This window comes from Mus musculus, chromosome 3 (assembly GCF_000001635.26).
Source record: "Mus musculus strain C57BL/6J chromosome 3, GRCm38.p6 C57BL/6J".
Classification (NCBI taxonomy): domain Eukaryota; kingdom Metazoa; phylum Chordata; class Mammalia; order Rodentia; family Muridae; genus Mus; species Mus musculus.
In genome coordinates this window covers 84,575,108-84,587,169 of record NC_000069.6, presented here as the reverse complement: position 1 = coordinate 84,587,169, position 12,062 = coordinate 84,575,108, and the positions used below count along the sequence as shown (strand labels likewise).

At 43.3% G+C, this 12,062-nt stretch overlaps 1 protein-coding gene and 1 long non-coding RNA gene across 5 annotated transcripts in view; one reads left to right on the top strand and one right to left on the bottom strand.

Moving 5' to 3' along the window:
- Positions 1–2,553: 2,553 nt before the first annotated feature.
- On the bottom strand, positions 2,554–4,755 carry Gm35410 (predicted gene, 35410). Its single transcript, NR_164319.1, has one exon. It is a non-coding gene; the product is annotated as a predicted gene, 35410 (long non-coding RNA).
- Arfip1 (ADP-ribosylation factor interacting protein 1) overlaps positions 4,419–12,062 on the top strand; it is an 86,659-nt gene continuing 79,015 nt past the window's right edge. For 2 of the 4 annotated variants that reach the window (NM_001293801.1, NM_001081093.2), the window contains exon 1: positions 4,545–4,756. The gene's annotated coding sequence lies outside the window, so the exon portion shown is untranslated. Of the gene's footprint in view, positions 4,757–5,017; positions 5,219–12,062 lie in introns of those variants that run through there. The other 2 variants (XM_006502484.3, XM_006502482.4) reach the window with 2 other exon arrangements.

The window sequence follows — 12,062 nt, the reverse complement described above, 5'->3', positions numbered from 1 at the left end:
CGAAAAATATGAATAAAAAGACAACCAGCGACAAACGTTGTTCATGCTAGAAAATGAACTGTGAGTTAAGCCAAGCCACCCACATTTCCTCCTTTTTACTTTTTAATTCTAATGCTCTGTGCCAGATTGTAAAAGGTGGCTAAAGCATGGGGCGACATAACACTGGCAGCCTTCCCGTTCAGATAGCAGGGTAGTAAATTACTCTGTTCTTATCCATAGCTTACAGCCCTCTGCAGAATCTCGACCACACCACTTCCCAGACTGAAAAGGCACTCACTTTTGTCTTTCACAACTAGATAGCAAGTATGCACACTTAAACCTGCCCACTCCACTTCTCTAAATAGCAGCAATTGCTGGTCTTTGCTACGTTTCATAGTGTGTGACAGATAACATGTCCTATAACCCAAGTACTGTTAACTTTCTAATGTCCTGAAAGAATAAAACAAGTCCAAAGTTCAGTCTGCCCAAAAGGATCCTGAGGGAGCCAATGAAGTGGCTTGAAGCTAAAGTACTTGCCATACAAGCCTGGTAACATGAGTTATCTTTGTTTTGTTTTGTTTTTTTTGGAATAGGGGAAACAGAGATGAAGAGTCAGCAGTGTAAGGCAGACCAACTGGGGTTCAAACTAGGGGCTGCCGGAAAAAGGTGGCAAAAATGAATTCTTATGGGGAGAACAGGAATGGGTTTGTGATGGAAGCCAGGGCTGAGCTCAGAGCCATGATGAGTAGGAGCGTGGTGGTGAGGTGTAGGAGAGGTCTGAGACCATCTCTGCAGAGAAGACAAGACAGCCGGCGTGTCCAAGACACAATTACAGGGCTAGGAACATGCCAAGCAGATCTGTGTAATCACACCATCATCTTCCTGGCAGGATGGATGGTGTCGGCTAAATGAGCACTCCCACTCCACATACACAAGAGTGCTGATTTGGTTGATGAGTTATGCAACAGAAAACAATATTGGGGCCAGACCCTGGTGAGTCTTGCATATCGGGGCAGGAGGTCAAATTTATTCAGAATGCTACCAAAGCCAACTGGAGGTCCAGAGGGAGAAAGTTAGAGTCATATGAGAAGGTCCCTCTGTTATCAACAATAACAGATGATATAATGAGATAATGAATGAATTAATGAATGAATGACTTAGCGCCTGTGCTTAAAGCCTTCATACTACAAAGCTCACACAGTGTACTTTATACATAATGGGAGTGAAACTGTACACATACATACTAGAAAGCTTTCAAAAGTATAGCACCTTTACTTGTTTGTTTTCGAGACAGTTTCTCTGTATAGCAGCTCTGGTTGTACTGGAACTCACTCTGTAGACCAGGATGGCCTTGAACTCAGAAATCTGCCTGCCTCTGCCTCCCAAGTGCTGGGATTAAAGGCGTGCGCCACCACCGCCTCGCACCTTTACTTTTTACTGTCTATCTGGGAGCTGCTGTTGCTGCTGCTGCTTCTTCCTCCTCCTCCTTTTCTTCTCCCTCTCTTCCTCCCCCCTCCTCCTTCCTCTTCTTCTTCTAACTTTTATTGATTCTTTGTGAATTTCGAATCAGGCACTCCAATCCCACTCATCTCCCTGTACCTCCATCTGCCCTCCACACTTGCAGCCTCCCCCACAAACAAAACAAAACAAAACAAAACAAAACTCTAAAATGGAAGCTGAGGTATGCCACGGTGTTTACCCTTCTGCCCAAACAACTTTCCTGGCAAATATTCATTACAATGAGTCATTAATCTGGTTAGAGGCCTCTGGCTTCAGCTACTCTATCAATACTGGATCTCGCCCTCTCCCAGGACTCCTCTTAGATATCCTGTTGTTGCCCTGTGTCATGGAGATCCTGCAGCTTTGAATCTGCAGGGCCAGCCCTTTCACAAAGTCCAATAATTCATAGATGGAGTAGATGTTGAGGTGGGCCAACTCAAAGCCCTGGATCTGTAGCTGAGTGGCTGGGTTGTCAGTCTGCCAGCTCTCCTGAGCCCACACCACCAGGGCCAGCTTTCTCACTTTGCCCAGATGAGGGACAGGACTGGCTTGAAAAGCACTGGCTGCTCTTTTTTGTTTTGTTTTGTTTGTTTGTTTTTGTTTTGCAGTTGTTGTTTTTGGAGACAGGGTTTCTAAGTGTAGCTCCAGCTATCCTGGAATTCTATAGCTGGTCTCGAACGAAGGTCTGGTTGCCTGGGATTAAAGGCATGTGCCACCAACTGGCTCATCTGGGAACTTAATATCTTTGTTTACTGAAGATTACACTGTGATTAGTAACCTCAATATCTGTCCATGAAGAGAAACCTACTGATGAAGAGTGCTGGAAATTTTGACACATTATCAGAATTCCCATAGACAAGATATGGATGTAGCACCAGCCGAGAACCTGTGGCTTATCTCCTTCCCTTCCTGATGATAAAATGAAAGGCAGGCAGTCTACTAATGTCCTCTACAACTCCAGGGAATAAAGAGTATATAACTTTGCAAAAGGTGAATACATTATCTCCATGTCATGATTATATGTGACAGCAAATTCTTTTCTCTTACCTCTCTGATCATATATATCAACCGGGAGGAATAGGAATCTTTTATTCTTTCTAAGCAGAATGGACAGACAGAATTCTTTGGGGGCAAAAAGGGACAAAATTGTATTAGAAAAAAAGGAGAGAAAGAAGACAGGAAGAAAAAAGAAGGAAGAAAAAAGAAGGAAAGGAAAATAAATTTTCATTTAAGTAGAAATAGGTTTAAACGTTTGGTATAAAAAATTGATCTCAAGTAACACACACACACACACACACACACACACACACACACGAGTGAAAAATTTCCCCAAATCCAAAGAACACAAGCCTCTGCTTCCTTCAGTCCAAATGATGTACAGAAGTATTTTGCAATTCTTCATCACCAACAGAAGCAGATTTCAGTGTTTCTAAAGGTGGGCCTACATTTGCATTTCTCTTGGGGCAAAAGAAATCTTGGGAGAAATAAATTAATCCCATCATAGTCTTGCTCACCACAATATTATGGATAAGGATAATCATGCAGAATACCAGAACCTCACTGGACTGATCGATCAGTTACTTAAAATAGACAACTAATAGCATCTTTATCAAAGAAAATTAGCATTAGTTCCAAGTCCATCAGAACCATCATAAAAACTATCAGCAATTCCTAGAGAAAGTATACAACTTAAGAACAAATAGATAATAAAAGAAGCCAAGTATCCCCAAATTTAAAGAAACACCACCAGGCATCCTCAAGGAGACACCCAGTTTTGTTATGTACTAGCTGTCCACACCATTCATACACAACCGGGCATTGCAAGACATGTTTTCCAAGTCACCCTTCAGAAGCCCTGTACATGATGACACTTGCACTTAGCTACAAGTCTTATTCAGTTCTTACAGAACGAGAGCAAGAGTTACACTAGACAGGGGCCCCTTTCTAATAATGGAGAAGACTAATGGGTTTCAACTCAAGAGGATGGTTTTGAGTAGGAAAATTCACAATACATTGCAGAATAATTACAGTTTGAGAGAATTGGTACCCACCCACCACTCCCTTTATAGCTCAATTTCAGAACAGAAAAGCCCTTTATACAAGATTTATGTTTGGGCATGTCAGCACTGTTTTTGTTGATGTTTTGTTTGAGTTGATGTGCTAGCAATCTAAGACAATACCGTTATTTAGGTTTGAAATATGTGTAGTGCATTATGTAAATGTATGTAGTGTTACTATTAACCAGACTGAGGAAGACACAGTACAAGGATATTTAAACTCATTATCTAACACCGCTGGGAATAGGGAAGATTCTCGCAGGTACCCCCAAAGTCTGGTAGGAAACGACCAAGAAGAGCTCTGGGAGAAGGGACAGTTGAACTGTTTCTGTGGACGGGGCGTCAGCGATCTACTTAAGAGGGGATGAGCAAGAAGGCAGAGTTCGGTTGCCGGCAAAAGAGGAGCAGCGAAGAAAAGTACTATGAGCCCACTGTCAGAGAGCAAGCACAGAAACAGAGCTACCACCGCACGTTCACGGTTGCCGGTCTTGGTGCACAGACTGGTAAGAGTGCGGTGATCGCGGAGAGCTAGCGAGAAACCTAAGAAAGCGAGGGCCGGGCTTCCGTGCTGCCAGCGCCGGTACACTCATCTTCGCTCCATCCCTTCCGCATCCCGTTCTTCTCTCCGGTGGTTGACAAACTTTCGGCTCCGCGGTGGTGAGCTACGGCCACCTCCACCCTCCAGACACGGAGTACGCGTGTGGGAAAAGGGTAGAGGATGTCTGGCTGGAGGGCTGCACTTCGCAAACTATGGACTGTTCCTCTACGCTGCAACCCGGTTACCCCGGCAACGGTCCGTGCGGATTCCCGGATGTAGTTCACAGGGCCGCGGCCCGGGGCGGAGTCGGGAGGACCCAGCCCCCTGGGAGACGCGCGCGCACCATAGAGACGTGGCGGGGCCCGGGCTTGGCTTCTAGAGAGAGGCTGTCCGGGGCCTAAGACCCCGCACTTCCGGTCTGCTCGCTTCCGGCTTCGCGGGTAGGGTGCAAGCGCCGGAGACCGGGTTGAGAGGTCGCGGGTGCAAGTGTCCTCGGCGGTTGGTTGCCCGGAGCCTGTGACAGCTGTAGCTGCTCCCCGCCCCCGAGGCGTGGGGGAGGAGACGAAGGAAAAGCTCCCGGTTGCGCTTCCGGTCCCTTCTCCCTCTGGCCGACGTGATTCCCGAGGGCTGCGACCGGGAGAGCCCGCGACGGAGCGCTGCCGGCTTCCCCGCTGACAGACAGGTGAGGGCGGAGCCGCGGCGGAAAGGAAGGGGTTGGGGTGGCGTGCTTCCCGACAGATGGATGTGTCGCCTGCGGCTACTCTCATCAAACTTGCTCCTGGGCACTTCCATCCCTGGGAGCAGCCAAGTCCGCCCCTTGGTCCCTCCTGTCCCTCTGAGTCTGAGTGTGTTCTGGAGTGAAGGGGGGCAGCACTGGCCCCTGGGGCGGCTCCGCTCGGCAGTGGGAAGAGTTGGCAGGGTCTGGGGCTTTCTGGACTCTGTCCGAGTGGGCCGCCTTTCCCCCTGCTCTTCCCTGAGTGTCCTGCTTCCTCTCTCCTGCTGTGAGAGGAAGGGAGGTAGCAATCTCTTGGAGAGATTGCCTGACACCGGTGCCGAGGGAGGCGCCCTGCCTGAAATGTCCCAAGCCTGAGGGCGTCCAAGGAATGCTGGAGTTTGGAGGAGGAAATTGTGGCCCTGCCTTCTGGTGCGTTCCTTATTGCCAAGTTAACTACTCTTTACGTGTCTAGGAAAGGAAGCGTCTCTCTCTCTCTCTCTCTCTCTCTCTCTCTCTCTCTCTCTCTCTCTCTGTGTGTGTGTGTGTGTGTGTGTTAAGTGCTTAGATTCTAGACTTTCTCCCCTGTTATTGCTTCCTTGGCTTTGTTCTTGTTTTCCTCTTGAACCCTCTGATCTCAAAAAGTTTATATTTTACACTTCCTGCAGATCCTTTAAGTCACCCTTTCAGGATTTCTGTGCGTCCCTCCTTTATTTTTTCCTGAACTATCCTTTCTTGGTTCTTATCTGATCAGGGGGGCGGAGGACGAATGAAAAAATCGCAGGGCTTTTCATCAACGTGTTGCTTTCACAACTGCGAAGGTGTGTTCACACTTGCCATTTGATTAACTTGATTGCTAAAGAAAGGTGCACCAGATTGATGGCGGTTGGTCAGTTCTCTGGAGGCTGCAGGAATGGCTTGTATTTCATTGCTGCTCTTTCAGAGCAAGCGTTGCAGCAATGTACACTTTTCTTGTATTTGTTCTATTTTTATTTGCTTTTAATTTTCGTTTTTGTTTTTCTTGTTCACCGTGACCAACGCTTCCTTCTAACTCCAAAGTTTAACAGTATATAGGAAAACAGCATATTTCCACTATGATTTTCTGAATAAAAGGCTTTGCCTGAGCTATTTTGTTTCCTGCTTGACAAGATGTTACTTTTCTTGGATTATGCTTGCTTTAATCCTGGGTTGGGGTCTCAGTCCAGGAATCAGGGGTTTTTCTATCTCTACCCTGAAATGATGTGCAAAGTTTGTATGTGTGTGTTCTGGGGAAATGCATTCTTCTTATCAAATTCTTAAAAGACGTGGAATGTGCAGCATGATTAAGAAGTACTGGTCTAGTGTCTTGTTGAAGCTAAAGGAAACAGTTTATTCACGGAGCTGCTGTTTCCCCAAGTTACACATGGTTTACTCGGGTGTTATGCAGAGCAGAGTGCAGGGATTTCAGCCTGGTCCTGAAATCTCACTACTTCAAAACTGCCGCATTTCTACATTCCTTTCTGGACCTATAGAAGGAACCAAGTTAGTTCCTGGTTGGTGGTTTTGAGGTTTCTTTTTAGGGAAAGCTGGCTGTGCCCATTGCTTTGCCAATACAGAGAATTTCTAAGCTGGTGTGTTTATTACTATTTAATGCATACTAAATATCCCCAGCCCACTGGGTACAACTCAGAGTAAAGCATTGGAATGACGGCTGTCCTTTGCTTTCATTATCTTGCTTTTATCGGGAGCTGTCTGCCTTGGGCTTCCCTAAGGAAGGGCAGAAATGTTTTCTGTAGTCCATATGGCGTCAGCATTTTTGACACACCTTCTCTTTATTCTGTATTATGCATGCTATTTATTGTTTCTTTCTTGTAAGTGAGGATCTTTCTAAGCTTTATGTAAGTCTTGGAGCACATATTTACTTACTGATTTGGTTTTAAAGTGTTTGGAGGTTGAAATTGTAACATTTTGAAGCTCATTTCATACAGTGTTACCTGCACAGCTCATAATAAGTTACCTAAAGTAACTAATTTCTTCTCTTCACAAAAATCATGATTTTCCCCTCAGTGTAGCATCCTCACTTGGCAGAGCAGTCAGTGCTAAGGTAGTTGCTTATAAGATAAAAGCAGATTTAGAAGCTAGATTCTGTGTAGCCCCACAGTGACAGGTACATTTATTTGCTTGCTATGTACGTGGTGCCAAGTGCTTTTCACTGTTAACTCATCCTCCTAGCAACCGTCTAAGGATGCTCCCTCCTCCCCATCGTTCAGATCAATGGGCCTCAACCTGTGTGTCATGGCCTCTTTGGGGGGACCCAGGAGCCTTTCACAGGGGTGAACTAAGGCCTTCGGGGCACAGATAGTTACATGATGACTCATACCAGTAGCAAAATTACAGTTATGAAGTAGCAATGAAAATAATTTTATGGTTGGAGGTCACTACAACATGAGGAACTGTGTTAACAGCTTTAGGAAGGTTGAGAGCTACTGTTGTAGACGAAGAGACTGAAACTAAATGACCAACAGAGCTAAGATAATTTGTTTAAAATAATCCTGGTGGAACCAGGATTTGACCTTAGGTGTGTGCCTGCAGAGTGCTTCTAGGAAACTTCCATTGTAACATTTGTTGAATGAGTTGGAGATAGCTTATTTGGTAATATCTTAGACATTGACAAAAGCATCTTTTCCTCTATTACTGTTTAGTGGAGGAACACCTCCTTGAAAGTCATATTGTAACATGGGACAAAAGGCCTATAGAATGGAAGCTGATAGGGCTTCTCTGGAGATAGGTACAAGTTTGTTGGATTGTATGTATTATCACCTATAAGATTGGAGACTAACCAGCCTTGGCCAAGTGAGTTTGGAACCATGAATTTCAGCATGATCACTTGGGATAGAGGGAGAACTAAATTTAGCAAAGTATTTAAGTTCACATAGCCTTGGGTGGAAGCTAACACTACTGGTGGATGTTGGAAACGGAGTTACTCTAGGGGCTGCAGAGCATGGTGAGGTTGGGAAGATGGTGATTGTCTGGAAGTCAGGCTGATAGCAGTGCCACCTTGGGGTTGTATAAAAAGGCTGTGAAACAGAAGTCTACCTGCTGAGCTATCTCTCCAGCCTTATAGTAAATGGCCTCGAAATACAATTTTCAACTATATAATAAGCAGATGGAATGAAGATTTCTTTTATTCTCAGTATTCCACCCTTACCCCTAGGTCCCAGGTCCCCTCCCAGTTAATTCAAAATATATTGAGGATCAAATTAATTAACATCAGGAAGCCTCTAATCTTGTGGCTGTTTGAGTTATTTGAAATTAAATAAAATTCTCTCAGTTGTACCAACCACATGTCAGTGCCCAGTGGTCACTTGTGTTGGTGCCTGCCTTTTAGGACAACACAGATTTGGAACATTTCTAACAGTATTTTCCAACCTGGTAAACACATTGAAATGCTGTGATTTGTTACATAATTAGTATATTACTGAACCGAGATGTGAAAAATTTCTATTTCCCCATGGTGTTTAGCAGCTTTGTTTTAGCTGACAAGATATAGCTGTGTTCTCTCTTGGCTTTCTAACTAACTCCAGATGGCCAAAGTCTAATGATTTTCTTGCATGTTTGGGATTATTATGCTGGTAACTCTTTTTCTAGGATAAAGCTGTCAGCTTGCTAAGGGCATGTAGGTTTTGTGTTTCCTTCGAGCTATAGATCTGTACTCCTTGCTATCTGGTTGATGCCTTTCCTTGAGACCTAAAGATGTCATTATATCCAAAACTAGACTCATGTCTCTTCCTTCCTCTCCCTCCTCCCAGACATTGCTTTTCTTTTCCTTGTTTCTGTTTTCAGTGAGTGATGACATTATCTGACATAAAATTTTGAAAATGTGGAACAATTCTTACCTTCCCTCCTTGATAATGTCATATGTGTCAACAGATAATTTTTCTTTATAATGGCTCTTGACCCTACTTCCATGCATTGCTTTAGTTTGCACACTATCATCTGTTGTTGAAAATATTTAATGGGGGATTTCTACCTGCCTTGGATAATTCTGTTCCCAGGTGAAAGACACGGAACTTTTATATTTATAAGTAGCCTTTAAACAGCACTAGAGCTGGGCAGATATCTACTGTCTTAGTCAGGGTTTCTATTCCTGCATAAACATCATGACCAAGAAGCAAGTTGGGGAGGAAAGGGTTTATTCAGCTTCATCACTGAAGGAAGTCAGGACTGGCATTTGGGCAGATCAGGAAGCAGGAGCTGATGCAGAAGCCATGGAGGGATGTTCTTTACTGGCTTGCTCAGCCTGCTCTCTTATAGAACCCAAAGACTACCAGCTCAGGGATGGTCCCACCCACAAGGGTCCCTTCCCCCTTGATCACTAATTGAGAAAATGCCTTACAGTTGGATCTTGTGGAGGCATTTCCTCAACTGAAGCTCCTTTCTCTGTGATAACTCCAGCTGTGACAAGTTGACACAAAACCAGCCAGTATATCTACCCTCTAAGCTATTGATATACACTACCTTATCAATACCCCTAAGATATGACTTGCCATGTTCTGCTTGGGCTCTTACTTTAACTGGCCAGCCCTCTGGGCCAATTCTTAGGATCATTTACCCCATTGGGTAAAGATCTCCTCTCTCCACCGTCTCTTCTCTTCCCTTGTAGTCTCCTGCCTACCTCTCTTCGATCGACTGTAGTCATCTTTATTCACCAGTCAGAAATAACTTGGTGGAGGCCAGGTTACATAGCCTCATTTGTGTATGTGAGGATCTCCATCTTCTTCCCTGAGGCAGCCATGGCCAGCCAGTATTTAGCATTACAATACATAGCAACCATCACCTTGCCTGAAACTTGTATGTAGCCTTCGTTTTGTGACTTTGCTTGCTTTTAGAGTAAAAAGAAAACTCCTTAACAGTTGTAATTCTTAGGCCTTACCTTGAATTATGTTCCATGAAACTACACTTAACCAAGCTGGCCTCCATTGGTCCTTAAAAGTTTTTTTAAATCACTTTTTTTTCTTTATACTTGTAAGTGTGTGTGCCTGGTTGTCTGAATTGTGGGTGCATTCTGTGCTAGGTCTTTTGCAAGAGCAGCAAGTGTTTTAAACAGTAAGCCATCTTTCTAGTTCCTGGTTTATTAATAATTCATATATATTTAATGTGTTTATGTGTGTGTGTGTAGGTGTACATGCCATGACTCCAGACCCAACATCTAAATATTTATTCATTATTCTAAATTGCTGGTATTAAAGATTTCAGCTCATAGATTTTTTTTTTGCTGTTTTTAAAAAGATTTTTGAGTTTGAATTGTTATAATAATTAAAATAATAATACATTGTAAACTAAATTGCTGGTTTCTCAATTCTCATTAATAAAATACTAATAATTTATAAAATAGTGTAATGTTTTTAGATTATTTTAAGGAACTTTTGGCTAGACTTAGAGAATTACTAAGAAGATGATACAGAGGTACCTGGGCATTCCATTTCCCTACTAACATCTATCATTGGTGTGACACATTATTTACATTGTGTCAGCTTTTCCCTGGTGTCCTTTTCCTGCTCCAGGATCCCACCCAGTCATCAGGTATTCTTGGCATTGAAATTCACAGATTTCCTTGCTTTTTGCAGGGTGGGGATGAAGGTTGAGACAGGGTTTCTCTCTGTAGTCCTGGCTGTCCTAGAACTTGATCTATAGACCAGACTGGCCTTGAACTCAGAGATCTGTCTGCGTATGCCTTCCCAATGCTGAGATTAAAGGCATGCACCACCACTGCCTGGCCCGATTTCCTTGCTTTTCATGAGTTGGTAGTTTTGCAGATTACTGTTTAAAGGTATCTTATACCTACATCTGTGGGGTTTATCAGTGTTTTGTTGTGATTAGCCTGGGGAGGAGAAGCTCAGAGTAAAAGTGCCCTTCCTGGCTGCACTGTAACCCCACTGCTGATGGTAGCCTTTATGACAGGCAGGCAGTCTCGCTTTGTCAGGTTTGTTTGCTGGGAAATTACTACTCTTTTGAGCCCTTCCCTTTGAATGTTGCCTTTTATAGAAGAAATTTCTTCATATGATGCAAAGATAGAGAGTGGAGAGCTATGTTATACTTTCTAAAGGGGAGGAGTGTTCATATAAACATTTTGGAAATAAATTGTAAGGGGAATATTTCTCCTTGTTTACTGGTTCATTCCATCATTTCTATCAAATTTATATTATTTTAAGGTGTGTGTGTGTGAGTGCTGCACAGGTGCCCATGGACTTCAGTCCCCCTAGAGCTGGAGTTACAGGTGGTTGTAAGCTATCTGACATGGGTGCTGGGGGCCAGTCTCCAGTCCTGTGTGAGAGCAATACGTACTCTCTTAACAGCTAAGCAGGCTCTCCAGACTGTCTTGTTTGGACAAATGAATACATGTTTTGTACTTTGGGTTATAATTCAGCAATGCTTTTTATAAGTTGTTTTATAAGCCTTTTTAATTGATTTCTTGAAATACCTTTGCCATTATGTAGAGTGCTTTTTTTTTTCTTTTTTTTTTAAAGCACTTTTTGAGGTTGTTCATTTGGTTTTAACTTCTCTTCTGCAAGATACTCCTGGGTCACCCAGGGTATTACCTTCCCTGGTTCTTGAACTATCCATTCTCCTAGCGTGACCGTTCTTTTTATTGGAAAATGCTATTAGAAATCAGTATCTGTGCTGTGTATGTTCTCTCTGCTGAGAATATTGTTTGTCATTGCTTCTAGGGCCTCTCAGGAGATAGAGCAAGAGCTGATTTGTACAGGAAGAAGAATGTATTTAAGCATTTTATATGATGATCTGTACCTGTCTGTATTAAACTGTGCTTACCATGAGCTCTTTTTCTACTGAAGTTCTGCCTGTGAATTTTGAGGGGGGCTGTTATTTGATATGGTTTTGGGTAACTTAGTAACTTTCCAATGATCAATTACTAAGGCAGAAAAGTAGTTCATACCTGTAATACCGAGTAACAAGTAAGTTGTTGGATATTGGAGTGAAATCAGTCACAGTAAATAGCAATCACTGTAGTGTCATTGGTTCTTGGTCGGTGTCACTGCTCACGTGCTGGAGCCCAGCTAGCCATCTGTGAAAGACAGAGGCCACACTAAACTGAACAATCTAACATTTATTTACAGCTAGTTTCCTTTTCAGAGAGTAATGCAGTTTTGAGAATCTTACCACTTTCCACTGCATTAGTTTCTCTGTAACACAATGGAGAAAAGAAAAAGGCTTTTCCAAATAGTTGATTTTATTACATATTTTAAAGGTTGACTATGGTGGTAGGGATGGCTGTTGT